This window comes from Lissotriton helveticus, chromosome 12 (assembly GCF_964261635.1).
Source record: "Lissotriton helveticus chromosome 12, aLisHel1.1, whole genome shotgun sequence".
NCBI classification, from domain to species: Eukaryota; Metazoa; Chordata; class Amphibia; order Caudata; family Salamandridae; genus Lissotriton; species Lissotriton helveticus.
The window spans coordinates 342479378-342491972 of record NC_136073.1 but is presented as its reverse complement, the minus strand read 5'-3'; positions in this window follow the sequence as shown (position 1 = coordinate 342491972).

Below are 12595 nucleotides of genomic sequence, written 5' to 3'. Positions count from 1 at the left end.
ATGTGCAATTTCTGCGGATCCGAAGGAATTGCCCGAAGGGTAAATTATCCCTCAGGGCCCTAGTATGGTGGCTCTGGTACAAGAGAAGACTGTTCCTATCGGTCTCTTTCCTGTAGAGGGTGGTGGTGATCTCCGTGGGGTCCAACCTGATTGTCAGGTCGAGAAAGGGGAGTGATAGTTCAGAGATGGTGCCCGTAAATTTGAGAAACGGGTTTTGGAGATTGATCCATGAGCAAAAAGCCTCACAACTCGTCCGATCCCCCTTCCAAAGAATCAGGATGTCGTCGATGTAGCGACGCCAAAGGGACAAGTGTTCGAGGAATGGGTTGGTGTCGGCTCGGTAGATGAAATGTTCCTCGAAGGTGGCCATGTAAATACAGGCCAGGCTCGGCGCGAAGGTAGAACCCATGGAAGTGCCACGGATCTGGTGGTACATTTGCGATTCATATCTGAAGAAGTTCTCTGTTAAGGCTATACTTGCAAGGGCCATGATGAAAGAGATAGGGGTGGGTGATGTCCATTCCTCCGCTCTCAAAGCTGACTCTACTGCCTCAAGGGTAGCTTGCTGAGGGATATTTGTGTAGAGGCCTTCTACGTCCAATGTCAGTATGAGATCGACATTTTCCCTCCCATCCATATCATCAATAAGGCGTAGGACGTCTCTGGTATCCTGAAGAAAAGAAGGAATTTTCTTGACTTTAGGTTGCAGAAAGGCGTCGCAAAATTGGGATAGAGGTTCCAGGAGGGACCCTATACCAGACACGATGGGCCTACCAGGCACCGGGGAAACCCCCGTGTGAATTTTAGGCAGCGTATAGAAGTAGGGCGTGACTGGTTCAGTGGTGATGAGGAATTCTGCTTCTTTTTTAGATAGCCATTCGTTGGTTTCTCCCTCTAACACAAGACTCATGATGGTAGTTGTAAGGCGTTTAGTGGGGTCTACGTTGAGAGGTCTATAGTGGGTACTGTTGGAAAGTTGTCTTCTACATTCCAGGTCATATTCAGCATAATCCTGGATAACTGTGGCATCCCCTTTGTCCGCTTGTTTAATAACAATTGTGTTATCATTACCTAGGGCCTGGGTTGTCAGTGAAGCAGCCATATACTATATAGGGGGGCACCGTGTAATTACGTGATGACCATCTAGAAAACGGCTGCAACAAATCCTATCATGTTTAGTATCAAACATACTAGAATCATACTCCCACACCATAAACGGTGTGGGAGGTATGATCCCAAGCACTTGAAGGACGCTCCTTTCGGCTGTCAGTGTTCCCGGTGCCAGCCTTCTTGATCCAGACAGCACAAAATGGTTGCTGCTGGCCAGACACACGATTCTGCCCTCCTGATACTGAGTCAAGCTTGAGCAAGGGAAGACAGAACAAAAGCGGTAACTAGTCATATTATCGACTCCAAAATATCGAATAGACAAAATATCGAGTAAAAAATATTGAGTATAGGAAAATATCGAAAAAAAGAATATCGAAGTAGAAAATATCGTATTATTTAATGTGAGAAAAATATCGAGTACAAAAATATCGAGTCAAAAATATCGAGTAGAATTAATATCGATATGTAGTAATAGTAAAAAATATCGAAAATGTATAGATAAAATGTTAATAAAATATTATTAATATATATAACAAATAATATATATATTTATATAAATATATAAAAGTATGTTAATGTTTAGGAGCGGGATATTGGGTTAATAGGGGATAAGTGTGGGGAGTAATTTAAAAATATGTAATAAAAAGTGTAAAAATCTATAAAATATTTGTATATTTAAAAAAAATATATTAAATTTTTTTTTTACAGAATAAAAGTTTTTTTAATTTAAAATTATAAAAAAATAAAAATCTACTCAAAAATTGGAAAAAACCTAAAAAACTATTAAAATATATGTTAGAAAATTATATATATATTTATATAAATATATAAAAGTATGTTAATGTTTAGGAGCGGGATGTTGAGTTAATAGGGGATAAGGGTGGGGAGTAATTTAAAAATATGTAATAAAAAGTGTAAAAATCTATAAAATATTTGTATATTTAAAAAAAATATATATATATATATTTACAGAATAAATGTTTTTTTTAATTTAAAATTATAAAAAAATAAAAATCTACTCAAAAATTGGAAAAAAACGTAAAAAACTATTAAAATATATGTTAGAAAATTATATATATATTTATATAAATATAGAAATTTATGTTAATGTTTAGGAGCGGGATGTAGGGTTAATAGGGGATAAGGGTGGGGAGTAATTTAAAAATATGTAATAAAAAGTGTAAAAATCTATAAATGTAGTATAAAATTAAAAAAATACAAATGTTTATAAATATTATTATTTTATATAAAATATTTTTTTTAAATTAAAATTTTTATATAAAATTATTCAAAAAAATAGGAAAAAAACTGATAAATATGGGATAATATATGTAAAATACCTAATTAAAAATAAAAAATAATAATTATAAAAAAATATTAATATGTACATTTTTTATAATATTTATGAATACATAATAATTTAATCAAATAGTACAAAAAAATTAATATTTATAAATAATTATTATTAATTTTATCAAATATTAATAAAAACAAAATGTTGCTAATAAAAGAAGAAAAAATATGTAAGAATTACAATCATAACATATGTAAGAAATAGTTAAAGCTATTTAATTTTAGAACAATATACAGATACATTAAAAAACTGATAATAAAAAAATAAAAAGGATAAAAATACAATTTAAAAATATCAGAAAATAACAAAAATATTATTTCATAACACAAATAAAATATTTAAATATGTGAAAAAATATTACAAAAATAGGTCATACAAGATACACATTTGTACATAAATGTAAACTATTTTAGAATAAAATTATTAATTAAAAGTAATATTTTAAAAATAAATCATTACCACAAATATACGTTTTTATATAAAAAATACTAAATGATCAAATATATTATATATAGTGTAAATCACAAATAATATGTGGGAAATTTTTTTTAGAATCAGTGTCCAACACCTACCCTGATATATGCCTGACTGGAGTTGGAATAGTAAATTATAATTGGTCAGTGTCCAGCACCTTCCCTGATATTTGTCTGACTGGAGTTGGAATAGTAAATTATAATGGGAAACAACCTTTACTACGCAACTTTTACAACGTAATACCATTACAACAAAACTTTTACGACGCAAAAACAATTACAACGCATGTTTTTACAATGCATGTTTTTACAACGTAGGTACCTTTACAACGCATACCATTACAACGTAAGTATTGGTAAGTATATAATTATATTTAAAATGTAATATGTTTGGGTTTTTTTAAGGGGTATTTTTAGGTTTCAGGGTCAGTTTTGGGGTAAAGGGGTATTTTTAGGGTTCTGGGTCAGTTTTTAGTTTTTGGTAAAGGGGTATTTTTAGGGTTCAGGGTCAGTTTTTAGTTTTTGGGTAAAGGGGTATCTTTAGGGTTCAGGGTCAGTTTTTAGTTTTTGGGTAAAGGGGTATTTTTAGGGTTCAGGGTCAGTTTTTATTTTTTGGGTAAAGGGATATTTTTTGGGTTCAGGATCAGTTTTCAGTTTTTGGGTAAAGGGGTATTTATAGGGTTCAGGGTCAGTTTTTAGTTTTTGGGTAAAGGGGTATTTTTAGGGTTCAGGGTCAGTTTTTAGTTTTTGGGTAAAGGGGTATTTTAAGTGTTTCCTGCATGAACAGTGTTAGATCTGGATCACCTCGTGATCCAGTACCTGCGAAAGTCCTAAAGTTACTAGACCTTGAACCCCGGCGGGTTCTCATGAGACTCCTTAATGCATCTTTAACTGAGTCTCATGTGTTACAGGAATGGAAGCATGCAATGGTTGTCCCTCTCCTAAAGAAGGCAGGAGCCGACTTGTCCAATCACACTAACTTTAGACCCATATCCTTGTTGCCTGTTCTCTCAAAAGTGCTGGAAAGGCATGTTAACACTCAATTAAATCATCTTGTGGAAAGCTCGGGATTCTTCCATTCTTCCCAGTCCGGCTTTCGAGCGCACCATTCCACCGAGACCGCGCTCCTTGGGGTGACGGAGAGTCTGCGGCACGGTATCGACCGCAGGGAGACATCTGCACTCATGCTTTTGGATTTGAGTGCGGCGTTCGATACCATGTCCCATTCCATCCTCTTGAAATCTCTCCGGTCCTTGGGAGTAGATGGTCCTGCGTTAGCCTGGATTGCCTCCTTTTTAAGTGAGCGCATTTTCCAGGTTTTTTTCAACGAAAGCTGTATCTGCTACCTGTTCATCGGCGTACGGCGTTCCCCAGGGGTCTATACTCAGCCCCTTACTATTTAACATCTATGTTAGACCCCTGGCTACCATCGTGGAGGACGCTGGGCTGACCATATTTTCATACGCCGATGACACTCAGATTGTTTTCTCCCTTTCCAGCAGTGAGTGCAACAATATATCGGTCCTGGAGGTCGGATTGTCACGTGTGGCTGAGTGGATGCAGAGGCATCTCCTCAAGTTAAATGGTGACAAGACCGAGATCGTCATCTTGGGGAAGAACAAAGATCTTTGGGGCCCTCAGCACTGGCCTAGTGACATGGGACCCCTCCCCCAGCCGGCCTATGTGGTTCGCAACCTCGGATTTCTTATAGATGACAAGCTCTCTATGAGGCAGCAGGTCACTAAGGTGGCCTCCGTTTGTTTTGCCACCTTGAGATGGCTCCAGAAAATCCTATGGATGCTGCCCCATGCCACCCAGAGAACCGTTGTCCAGGCGCTAGTAATCTCCCGCCTGGACTATGGAAATGTCCTCTATCTCGGTGCCGACACCTCAACCATCAACAAACTTCAGGTGGTGCAAAATTCGTCGGCCCGACTTCTTTGTAATGTTCCGAGGAGATCTTCGGCCTCACAGGCTCTCCGTGACCTACATTGGCTTAGGGTCCCGAGCCGTATCAAATTGAAAGCCCTGTGTTATCTCTTTAAAATTAAGCAGGGCTCAGCCCCAAAATATCTACGGAGTCTTGTTCAAACGTACAAACCTAGTCGCACATTGAGATCTTCTGCAAATGGCGATTTCGTTGTTCCAAGATTCAAACTTGTAAAGATGGGGGGTCGGTCCTTCTCCCATCTAGGTCCCAAATCCTGGAACGCACTACCTACCGCCCTGAAATCAGAGACTGATTTATTTTGCTTTCGGAAAAAACTTAAGACCCTGCTCTTCCAGTAGATCTTTCCTGTCGCTCTAGCTGATTCATTGTACTGTGTTGTGTCTTCTTTTTCATCTTTTGTCTATCCCTGGCGCCGGGAAACCCACTGCGGGTAGCTGTTGCGCATTATAAGTTCAAATAAATATGGGTGGGTCTGTGTCCATGGAGAGTTCTGTCAGACAGTTTTTTAAACTTATATTGATCTATATTTTAGTTTCATAGGTTTGATATTGTATAGGATCATCTCAGAACTGACACTTCGAAACGTACCACAAGTGCTGACCATTTATGTTAACTTGCACTTTCTAAGATTGATGCTTTCCGATATACCACCTGTTTATTGCCATTAATGTCTTGTTTTCTCCTGTAAAGTGGTCTCACACCCTCTGGTCTGGTACATACAATATAAAACCTTGAAATACTATAGATATAATACACCCTTCCAGCCTTAGTTGTTTCTGGTTATGTAAACAACGAGCCCCAAAACGAAATCAACACTGTTAAAGTGAGAAGGAACCTGGTTAAGGCCAGCCTGTCGCCCTGCCTATCACTTAAAAGAGCAAGGGTGAGGCCAGACATCTCTGAATTGTGTGTGTGTGTGTGTGTGTGTGTGGGTGTAGAGGTACTATACCAACAGTGTTTGGACAAAATATAAGAAAGTACCTACCATAAAAAAAAAATGTTCTGTCAAGAATATTGAGATATCAAACATTTCGTCAACAGGAGTAACAATGGTAAAAAGGTCATTTTTTGTGTAATTTCTGATATTGATGTAGAAAATAGTGTTTTATGTAATATCATTTGTAAGAGTTAATTAAATTGTAATTTAGTGTAGTGTATTTTATTCTATATGTTGAGAAAAATACTTGTGTTTTAGTACGACGATTTAATAGAATTAGAAAACTGTTGACATTTGTATTTTTAGTTGTAATAATGTATTAATGTATATTATTAACCGTTTTATACTTCTTTATAGTAGTGGGATATGGGGATATGGGGATTTTAGTGGACAAGGGTGGGAGATTTTTTAAAAGTGTATATTTTAAAGCAAATCCTAAGTTAATAATGTAAATGATATGCAAAATAATATCTAAGAATTTTAATTTTTTATTTTGTTGATTTCAGCCTGTTGCCTGATACCATACATGCTATTTAGTACTGCAGAGCCGCTATTTAGCTTCTTGCTTGCTGCCTCCTGCTGCTGTACCACTGTTGGATGTTTTGGGTGGCCTTTTCCTGGGAGAGGTATTGATCTAAGGGAAAGCAATTGACCGTCTGATCAATTTTATCCAATCTGGCATAGCTGAGTTACCACTTCAGCACTTTGTCTTCCGCTGGTCTACCGCTGTTTGGCAGATTGCTAATGCCTGGTGTCTTAGGAGCTAGCTAAATCCTAAATAGATCTGCACGCTGTTGACCCCCTCTGGTCCTCTTGATTTCTTGGAGAAACTCCCCGGACATCAACCTGGCAGTTGGCTTGGCCCCGGCTTAGCTCTCACTTGACATTGATATTGATAGCATCAGTGACAAAACCATTGGCAACCAAAATATTATCCATTTCCCACTTTTATGGCTGGCGATTAAGCTGGCGTCACCTTCAACGGTTTGCGCAGGCTGTCCATGACTTCCCCAACCCTCTTCTGAAGCTGTAGATCATCCATCTTCTTTAAGCAAGGAAAGGGTGCAGCTAACGAAGGGGACAATGCAAAGTAACACAGACAAATCAGTGATGCTAGAAGGGGCTATAATCCTTGAAGATAATGTGACCAAATCACCTAGCAAGACAGTGGTCCAGAGAAAGAGGAAAGCAAGGCGAGGCGAGGCCCAACAACCAGTCAACACAAAAGGCAAAGGACAGCTGTGGGTCCCTCCAACCCATGCCAGTGTATCAAAAGGCCCAAGCTCTATAGAGTTTAAATCAGTGCTTGTTCTCACGGAGAGTGGGCAGAAAGGGGAGATGATACTGGGATGGGACAGTGCCTGGGGATCAAGTATTTACCATGGTAAGAATTGTCATTGCTCCCCTACTTGATAGGGTGCATGCCTTGGAAGGGGCAGTAAGGGACTTGTCATCTAAAATAGAGCCCATGCTGGCACTCCCATCCATCAACCAGTTCCTTGATCAAGCGCTGGACCATGTGGGGAGAAGTGCTAAGACCGACTCCAACCCAGCAGATCAGATATTACAATTGCCACTGATCCCAGCACTACCATTAGGTGCGCATGTAAACCCACCCACGTTGGGCAGATTGGGCCATTCTGTATCTTGCAGGACATCTGTAAGAAGGGGAAATATGGAACAAGAAGATGCTAATAGAAGAGCAGGTGGCTGTCACAGGACCATATGACACAATCCCAATGTTGTCGGCCCTTGCCTGAACTCAATCCACTCCCAGATTGCTGTCCTCATGTTGCAATCCTAGTTGGAGTACCTTCACCTTCCAGTGACAGAGAGGAGAGATTGGGAATTGAACAACAGAATGTGCCACTGGCTATCTTGGAAATGCCAGATTCTCCATCTCTGAGTATGATTATATCCTACTAGTAAGGAGAACTAGTTGGATTAGGTCTACTATAGAAGGGGACTGTGTGATTATAAACTGCAGGTATACAGACCTGGCATGTTGGTTAATTAAAACTGGCTGTAGGCTGAGCGAGTTAATTGCTGTAATCAGCACCGTTCCACTTGTGTTTTTTTGATAGACCAATCTCTCCCAGGCAGCAGAGTAAGGTCAGTTCTCAGAGTCAACAACTTAATGCTATAGGAGGATATGCTGTACCAACCAGCAATAGATTTACACTATTATCTTGGCTGGACAGTAATAATTGACTCTCCCTTAGCATTGCGCAGATAACAGCAAGGGAAGCTTTCCGTGGCGGCATTGCCGCCGCGGAAAAGCAGCTGCAGACAGGCACCCTAATATGGATGGCGGTGTCTGATAGACACCGCCACCATATGGTTCCATTACCGCCCCGGCCGCAATGCGACCGGGGCGGAAAAGCGGCGGACGGTGTTTTCGTCCGCCGCGGTCCCCCCCGCCATCCTAATATGGCGGGGGGGAATTAGAATGCGGATGTCGGGCGGATTGCCCCCGCCAGGGTGGCGGTGGCTACCGCCACCCTGGCGGGGGCAATCCGCCCGACATCCTAATGGACCCCATAGTATTTAAACTACCAGAGTTAACTATCTGTCATCACTAGGAATTCTAGATCCTACCCTGTAGGAATGTAGGATCCTTCTGCATGGTTACCCCCACTTTTTGCCTGGTGCTAAGCTGTTTTTGGACTAGTCTGACTGAGATACTGCTAATAAGTCCCACAGTCTATCTGCTTTCCCCCTAAATTGTTGTGCTCAGTACTTAGGTACACCCCAGATTGGATACTGGGGTACCCTTATAAGTCTCTAGTTATGATACCCATGTACCCAGGGCATAGGTACCCCAGAGGTCTCCCATGGGCTGAAGAATGTAGTATGCCACTCATGAGAGACCATTTAAAATGGAACTACAGGTCTTCCACTGCAGCCTGTGTAAGATGGTGCTAGCACTACTTACTTAGATATAGTTTCCTGTATCTAGGATCACTGCACTTAAAAACCTATGAGTTACCCCCTATAGCAGGCCTTTGGAATCCTGAAGGCAGGGTGCTTGGTTCTACGTAGGAGGGTGCCCCTGCATGAGCAGGACACCCCTGCAGCCTACGGTGACCATTCTCCTGGGTTGTCAGTGAAGCAGCCATATACTATATAGGGGGGCACCGTGTAATTACGTGATGACCATCTAGAAAACGGCTGCAACAAATCCTATCATGTTTAGTATCAAACATACTAGAATCATACTCCCACACCATAAACGGTGTGGGAGGTATGATCCCAAGCACTTGAAGGACGCTCCTTTCGGCTGTCAGTGTTCCCGGTGCCAGCCTTCTTGATCCAGACAGCACAAAATGGTTGCTGCTGGCCAGACACACGATTCTGCCCTCCTGATACTGAGTCAAGCTTGAGCAAGGGAAGACAGAACAAAAGCGGTAACTAGTCATATTATCGACTCCAAAATATCGAATAGACAAAATATCGAGTAAAAAATATTGAGTATAGGAAAATATCGAAAAAAAGAATATCGAAGTAGAAAATATCGTATTATTTAATGTGAGAAAAATATCGAGTCAAAAATATCGAGTAGAATTAATATCGATATGTAGTAATAGTAAAAAATATCGAACATGTATAGATAAAATGTTAATAAAATATTATTAATATATATAAAAAATAATATATATATTTATATAAATATATAAAAGTATGTTAATGTTTAGGAGCGGGATATTGGGTTAATAGGGGATAAGGGTGGGGAGTAATTTAAAAATATGTAATAAAAAGTGTAAAAATCTATAAAATATTTGTATATTTAAAAAAAATATATTTAATTTTTTTTTTACAGAATAAAAGTTTTTTTAATTTAAAATTATAAAAAAATAAAAATCTACTCAAAAATTGGAAAAAAACTTAAAAAACTATTAAAATATATGTTAGAAAATTATATATATATTTATGTAAATATATAAAAGTATGTTAATGTTTAGGAGCGGGATGTTGAGTTAATAGGGGATAAGGGTGGGGAGTAATTTAAAAATATGTAATAAAAAGTGTAAAAATCTATAAAATATTTGTATATTTAAAAAATATATATATATATATATTTACAGAATAAATGTTTTTTTTAATTTAAAATTATAAAAAAATAAAAATCTACTCAAAAATTGGAAAAAAACGTAAAAAACTATTAAAATATATGTTAGAAAATTATATATATATTTATATAAATATATAAAAGTATGTTAATGTTTAGGAGCGGGATGTTGAGTTAATAGGGGATAAGGGTGGGGAGTAATTTAAAAATATGTAATAAAAAGTGTAAAAATCTATAAAATATTTGTATATTTAAAAAAATAAATAAAAAAAAAATATTTACAGAATAAATGTTTTTTTTAATTTAAAATTATAAAAAAATAAAAATCTACTCAAAAATTGGAAAAAAACTTAAAAAACTATTAAAATATATGTTAGAAAATTATATATATATTTATATAAATATAGAAATTTATGTTAATGTTTAGGAGCGGAATGTAGGGTTAATAGGGGATAAGGGTGGGGAGTAATTTAAAAATATGTAATAAAAAGTGTAAAAATCTATAAATGTAGTATAAAATTAAAAAAATACAAATGTTTATAAATATTATTATTTTATATAAAATATTTTTTTTAAATTAAAATTTTTATATAAAATTCTTCAAAAAAAATAGGAAAAAAACTGATAAATATGGGATAATATATGTAAAATACCTAATTAAAAATAAAAAATAATAATTATTAAAACATATTAATATTTACATTTTTTATAATATTTATAAATACATATTATTTAATATGAGAAAAATATCGAGTACAAAAATATCGAGTCAAAAATATCGAGTAGAATTAATATCGATATGTAGTAATAGTAAAAAATATCGAAAATGTATAGATAAAATGTTAATAAAATATTATTAATATATATAAAAAATAATATATATATTTATATAAATATATAAAAGTATGTTAATGTTTAGGAGCGGGATATTGGGTTAATAGGGGATAAGGGTGGGGAGTAATTTAAAAATATGTAATAAAAAGTGTAAAAATCTATAAAATATTTGTATATTTAAAAAAAATATATGTAAATTTTTTTTTACAGAATAAAAGTTTTTTTAATTTAAAATTATAAAAAAATAAAAATCTACTCAAAAATTGGAAAAAAACTTAAAAAAACTATTAAAATATATGTTAGAAAATTATATATATATTTATATAAATATAGAAATTTATGTTAATGTTTAGGAGCGGGATGTAGGGTTAATAGGGGATAAGGGTGGGGAGTAATTTAAAAATATGTAATAAAAAGTGTAAAAATCTATAAAATATTTGTATATTTAAAAAAAAAAATATATATATATATATTTACAGAATAATTTTTTTTTAATTTAAAATTATAAAAAAATAAAAATCTACTCAAAAATTGGAAAAAAGCTTAAAAAACTATTAAAATATATGTTAGAAAATTATATATATATTTATATAAATATAGAAATTTATGTTAATGTTTAGGAGCGGGATGTAGGGTTAATAGGGGATAAGGGTGGGGAGTAATTTAAAAATATGTAATAAAAAGTGTAAAAATCTATAAATGTAGTATAAAATTAAAAAAATACAAATGTTTATAAATATTATTATTTTATATAAAATATTTTTTGAAAATTAAAATTTTCATATAAAATTCTTCAAAAAAATAGGAAAAAAAATGATAAATATGGGATAATATATGTAAAATACCTAATTAAAAATAAAAAATAATAATTATTAAAAAATATTAATATTTACATTTTTTATAATATTTATAAATACATAAGAATGTAATCAAATAGTACAAAAAAATTAATATTTATAAATAATTATTATTAATGTTATCAAATATTAATAAAATAAATTAATATTTAAAAATAAATATTAATAATGTTATCAAAGATTAATAAAAACAAAATTTTGCTAATAAAAGAAGAAGAAAAAATATATAAGAATTACAATCAGAACATATGTAAGAAATAGTTAAAGCTATTTAATTTTAGAACAATATACAGATACATTAAAAAACTGATAATAAAAAAATAAAAAGGATAAAAATACAATTTAAAAATATCAGAAAATAACAAAAATATTATTTTATAACACAAATAAAATATTTAAATATGTGAAAAAATATTACAAAAATAGGTCATACAAGATACACATTTGCACATAAATGTAAACTATTTTAGAATAAAATTATTAATTAAAAGTAATATTTTAAAAATAAATCATTACCACAAATATACGTTTTTATATAAAAAATACTAAATGATCAAATATATTATATATAGTGTAAATCACAAATAATATGTGGGAACATTTTTTTAGAATCAGTGTCCAACACCTACCCTGATATATGCCTGACTGGAGTTGGAATAGTAAATTATAATTGGTCAGTGTCCAGCACCTTCCCTGATATTTGTCTGACTGGAGTTGGAATAGTAAATTATAATGGGAAACAACCTTTACTACGCAACTTTTACAACGTAATACCATTACAACAAAACTTTTACAACGCAAAAACAATTACAACGCATGTTTTTACAATGCATGTTTTTACAACGTAGGTACCTTACAACGCATACCATTACAACGTAAGTATTGGTAAGTATATAATTATATTTAAAATGTAATATGTTTGGGTTTTTTTAAGGGGTATTTTTAGGGTTCAGGGTCAGTTTTGGGGTAAAGGGGTATTTTTAGGGTTCTGGGTCAGTTTTGGGTTTTTG